Genomic DNA, 6,439 nt, shown 5'->3' on the forward strand with positions numbered 1-6,439 from the left:
GCCCATTATAAAGCAGGTTTAAACAGTTGCAGACCACACCAATGATTAGGAGAGTGAATGAAGGAGTAGTTGAAGAGCAGAAGTTGAATTCTGATTCCCAGTATCAAGAGATTGAGCTGAGAAGAAACAAAAAGCTTCCAGATTTGCTGTCTGCAGAAAAGGCAACTAAGGTGCAGGTAACACTCTGACAATAACTTCTAAATCAGGGAAGACCAGCGAAAATGTAAAACGTAGATCCAAAATAGATATTAAGGAAGATTTCTTGGTAATCTGCCAGATTGACAAACCCCACAATGTTTTCCCTCTTTCCCTTAAAGGTGCCAACTTTAACTAACACAAGATTCAGCTGTCCTCAGGTAACTTGTCCCATTCCCATTTTTCATGCCAGCTGAGTATTAGCAGGATATCGGACTGTGAACCAAATGGGTAAAGTCAATCAGGGTTCCTGTCCACTATCTAGTGACTCTTGCAGTAAAATACACTTGTGGGCATCAACTGAAGCAATGATCAGAAGGCTCATTGTCAATTCCCACACAGGCCACTTCCGTGTTATCGGAGAGGGCTCGGTGCCTGTGCTGCCATAAGCTAGCTGGAATGAAAATTTTGGAAATAAAATGAAGATGGATAAATTAGGTTAAATGTCCTACGTACTGACATAAAACACTGAGTTGAATATCACATTTCTTCTCAGTAATTTGATCTTTGCTTGTCTAATTACTACATAAGACTTTTTTAGGAGCCAGTATCAGCGACTGCACTGTCTAAGCAGGGGAACAAGCTCTTCATTTCAATTTCAATCTCATGTTTAGACCTGAATATTCATCTTCATCCTGCCCTAACATCAAGCCTGGTCTTTAACTTTTTACAACTCAAGAAGAATGTTTAACTGCGTAGAAAATATAGTAGAGCACATCAAAACAAATCGTACTTCAACTGTTAAATGAGGCCTTGAACAGCTCTAGTCACGGACACGAGGCAACTTTGAAAGACTTTTAAGGCAAGACTTAAGAAACTTGGGATTTATGGCATTAAATGGTGACCATTGCTTTTTAAGCCAGTAAACTCAAAAGCTAAATCTCAAACCATTTCAAATTGCACGAGGAACTCTTCACAAAATGACCTACTCACGGGATGGACTTCTGGATAAGATATTGCAAACCAAAACGCTGGAATCATTCAACAGATACTGGATGCTCTAAGTTTCTCTGGGCATAAGAATTCTAAAGGTTCAAATGGCCTTCCTCAGATTTTGTCTTTATCCCAAACCAAAACTGTTCTTCGAAAAAATATGATGATTAATATTTTATTTTCAATCAAGGGGTGGTTTATCAAGCTACAACCCAAAATATATTTTAAATATACAGATAACGTTAAACTGCAGTTAAGTTTGGTTAACCTGAGCAAACGCTGTTACTCTCAGCTGTGACCCTGGCTGGATCCTTCGAGCACATACCATCACATTGTCTATTGCACCAAGTGATTTTTATTTAAACTGAAACATTTTCACTGCCATATATCTCATCTCGTTGGGGTTGAAAAAGGGAAGGGGCTGATATTGCAGCAGCTGATGATCGAATTGGCCAAGTTGGTAACATACTCCCATCTTGATCATTAAACTAAGAGTATAATTCCCCCACCAGAATTTGGTCTCATAATTTAGGCCAAAATTCGAGAGAGAATGCTACATGTTGAAGATTTTATTTCACATCATGTGCTGAAATTAAGGGCCCATCAGGTTCAGGTGGATGTTGTAAAATAACATAGCACAATTCAAAGAGGAGCAGGAAATTCTCCATACATTCATCACTTCACTTGTTTAAAAAAATAGCACCGGAAAATAGGCCATATGGTCATTCATGTCATCTGGGATGTTTCAGAAGAATCATCACTGCTGCGGTCACCTATACAATAGCAAAAATTCAGTGTACTAAGTACAAAGAGGTATGGGAATATTTTATGTCTTTCCACTATTTAAGCAAGGGTTTATGACTAGTAACACAGATATACAACAGATAAAGATAAAAAGAGGCTTCACTGTACTGGACTTGAGAGAGAAGTGTATAATTCTGAGCAAGGGATCCTGTTGCTGAAAAATGCCAGGACTCAGAAGAGTCAAAACCCACAGAAATGTGTGAAGAAAGAATAAGAGTCAAAGAGAAAATTCATGCTGCTGTTTATTCCTCAACTGTCTCAGTTTCTGCAGTGACATCTCCTGGTGATTTCAACTTTAACTATTCAACTGCACAACATCATATGCACAACATATGAGTGAACCAAATACTAATATTTTTCAAGGTTTAGGTAATATTTCGAGGGAAAAAGCTCTCATCCCAGAGATACTAACTACTGAAATTTGCATTCAAGGTAGATTTACAATTATTTCCAAATTTCACACGAAAGAAAAAAATCCCACAATTTTTCTTCAGATGTAAGATGGTCTGCAATGGTTGTTCTTCCCCTAAATAAATTCTAACACCACATTCTGGCAAAAATACCACAGAACAGAGATAAATGGAGAAGAACCCAATTATAAATTTAAACGTATAGGAGCTTCCAAAGTTTAAATAATAGCTTGTGAAAATACAATTATTTAAACATGGACCTTGAAATAAAGTAATTCATAATATTTATTACCTGCTAATTTCCCTTTCATATCAGTAAAAGACTTCTTTCTTCTGCCCTTCTCTATTCTGAAGGCACAGGCTCCCTTCCTAAGGTATAGGAAGGTCCTGGTATTTCCAGCGCAATTTTCCCGAAGCAACACAGAAGATGGAGGAATTTCAAAAGAAAACCACGTCCAGCGCTCATTGGGTTTCCACGATCATCTAAGCTTGTTTAGAAGACATTGTGCTGGAAGCTGTTCCTGCTCACAGGCTGAATTAATTAGCATGGCAAGTTTCCACTAAATGCTTCTATTGGAAAGCCTTTGAGGAGGCTATTAAAATTAAGCTAACATAGACACCTTTTAAATGTTAAAAATATTTACTTTACTAAGAAACTGACCATCCTACACATAATGAAACTAATAAAAAGCTCTTTCGTCTTTTTAAAGTCATTTTTAGGTATTTGAAATTGGATTACTCTCAGCTGGTGAACCAGACACTGATTTAAAAATGCAATTTTGTGATAAATGCCTTAACATCTGTATTAATAAAAGTGAACAACTCAAATCTATCCAGGAATATTTTTTAATCCAAGAAAATATTTTCAAAAAATTGACTTTCTAAAACACCAGTTGATTGCATTGGTTCATGTTCATGTTCTGTGATATGCATGAGTTTAAGTAAAAATTCAATTCCTGAAACAAGTACCATTTGGGCCCAGATCACCAAGTGCACCCTGAGCTGAAATTCTTTGAGACGCTGATGCCAGACCAAACCATTTTGCCAATTATCCAGTTTTAAAACTTCAAGATCTGCAATACTCTAAATGACAAATACACCACATGGTATAAGGAATGGCAACAAGATTTTGGTCTACACGAAGTCAGCAAATCTCAGCTAGCAGCTGGAACAAAACAAATGCCCTCAGAAGGTAGGGAGAGAAATCAGCCAGCGTAGCGATACTTGATCATCATTCAGTAATCCTGGTTGAAATGTACACGAGTACATGTTAGATAAGAGAAGAATTAAGCCTTCCAAAGTCAACATGCAAACCCTCAACACCCAGGCTCACATTTGCACAATGACCTGTCATAGACTTGCACTAAAATCTCTTCATATACTAACAGATATCAGGCTTTCCCCATAACTCTTGCAAGAGCAAAATTATAAAAAAACACCTCCACCTTGCTTCATCTTTTCACAACTTCAAACATCTTCCTGAAATATTTTCTCCCTTCTCACCTTCAGTCAGTTTCCTCAACGCCAATCTGAAATCCTGCTCACTGCTTGAATTAGCCTTGTTTTACACCTTCAGATATTTTGCTGTGTTAACTGCATTATATAAGCAAGTGGTTGAAAGTATGCAACAAATTTGGCTTTTTATGAATAGATTTAGAAAGAAGAAATACAGACTTGCATTCACGCGTTTAATGGCACAAAAATGGTTATGGTACTAATTTTACATTAACCTGCATATAATATACAAAGTGCTACCTAGCTAAACGCCAGATTTGTTGATAATCACTTCGGCTCAGTTGAATTCAACAGATTCTTTTTTGTAAAACCTGCTCCCAATTGGAAGAAAAGCAAAAAGACTTATTTTTTTTTTAATTGATATCTTTTTCATAAAAGTTTGTGCTGCAGCTTAACTTCTTTTTCACTGCTGCACGCACAACACACAGAAATGTGCAAGTACGCATGTTACTTTTCATCCATGTAAAAATACCTGTCCTCTTCGCCAGGTTTATGTTTGTGGCATTCAAGTTGAAAATGTGACACTTCCTACTACTTTTTTTGTTGATTGGGAGACAATAGTATTATTTCAGCCTGCGATATATCTTACATTAAATCAACCGCCTGCAATTTATAATGACGGTTGTTTCTGAAAACCCCCACCCACCCCTCTCCAAAATCAAGGCATTGTTATCGTTGTATGAAAACAGTCAATTGTTCTTCTTCAATTTCAGATCCAATCAACACGTCACTGATGGCGTAAACTCAAAATGCATAGCGCAACAGCTAAGAGAATCGAGGAAAGTTTCAGATGGGACACTTCTGCAGTGTTGTAGAGAATCCTATCCATAACTTAACTGTGCTTTTTTCTGTCAGGTGTTGACTGATCTGTTGTACGTTTTCAACACTTGATTTTGATTTCAGAATTACAACCTTGACAATTTTCTTTTATTCCCTGAAAATATACACGTGTGCAAACACATCCCAATCTCCTGCTTCAATTTTTTTAAAAACAGCAAATAAACATCTTTCTTAAGAATTTAACATATCCAAGATTGGCACACAGTATAACAATGATTCTCTGATCATTAGCCATCTCCTCAATTGAAGTGACGAAAGTAAAATGAACACTTGACTGAAGCTTTTCATCTTGCACCCATCAGGACAATTCGCAAGAATACAATGCAAAGGAAAACAACAAATTTATACAGTATGGGAAGAGAGTGCTGATTGGTTAGCAAGTGGACTCTGATTCCTCAAGGCACTGGCATGGAGAATACATGATGTGAACATGATGCTATCAGTCACCATCAACTGATGCATTCTCCATGGCAACAGATCTACTCATCAGAGTCCACTTGCCAACCAATCAGCACTCTCATCTCTTACAGTATAAATATGTGGCTTTCCCTCACATTGTGTTCTTGTGCATTGTCCTGATGGGGCAAGGTGAAAAGCTTTGACAAAATGTCTCTTTTTTTCAGCAATACTCAAGTTCTGTACTACCAAACAACTAAAAGTGAAATAAGTTGTGCCGATCCCAGCAGTTAGAATGGAAGGGGAACAGAATATATTTTGAAACTGCATCAAGCTTCTCTTTGCTACCAAATAGCTAACCTGATGAGGATATTTTCCGCGCAGCCTTGTCCCATTCGTCTCAAATCAATACATTCTTAAACAAGAATCTTTTGTAAATAAATCTCATTGATCGGAATTAAACTTAATTATATCAGAAGCTGTGCAATCTCAGGAGAATTTTAAGCAGTTTCACTGAAGTTGAAATTGTACTCATGTCTTTTGTCCTTAATACAGCATTTTACTGACCTTTTCTTCAGGTCAATGTACTCAGCTATTTTTGCCTTATGTGATGCCATACTTCTAAGAGCGTTAATTTTTTTGTGAATCTTGCGTTCTTCAAGGTGGGGAATGGAACATGTTTCATTTCCCTGTGTGAACATCGAGGCACTCCAGAGACAAACATAGCACAGGTGAGGCATAGCGTGAAGCTTCCTCTACATGGCTTCAATCTTCAAATGCCTCTTCTGCTGCACTCACATTTTTCTATTTCTCACACCAGCCAGTAGGATGGGGCTGGTCTGAACATGACTGTGAATTTAGTGATAAGCTAAGGGAAATTTTACACTACAGGCACAATACTTTGGAAACTAAATTGAGACGATCAAACTCATTTCATTTAGGATCCTTCCAGCCAGAATAAAATGGAGCTGCTCATCCCATCATGAAAAGCCCATATGTAATCAACTTCACTCAGTCATCAAATATAGTTTTACCTAAACAGAAGTTCAAAACTGAAGTACATAAAGCTGAAATCAAATAACCTAAAGATGCTTGGAAAGGTTACAGGAGGCTGGTATTTCAATTGTACCATTCTTCTTCCCATTAAAAGGGATAGAGCAAAGGCAAAACGGTCCATGGCACAGCAGATTAATTTCACAAGATGCTGCACAACACAGTGGAAATGATTATTTATGGGCCAAGATAGGTAGGGTGATAACAGTTGATAGACGCAGAGAGAATGGAAAGTTCCTCCAGGTTACTCTGCATACTTCCTTTCAGATAGCTCAGAATTCAGATCTTTCCTC

The sequence above is a fragment of the Cetorhinus maximus genome, chromosome 20 (genome assembly GCF_964194155.1).
Source record: "Cetorhinus maximus chromosome 20, sCetMax3.hap1.1, whole genome shotgun sequence".
NCBI lineage: Eukaryota > Metazoa > Chordata > Chondrichthyes > Lamniformes > Cetorhinidae > Cetorhinus > Cetorhinus maximus.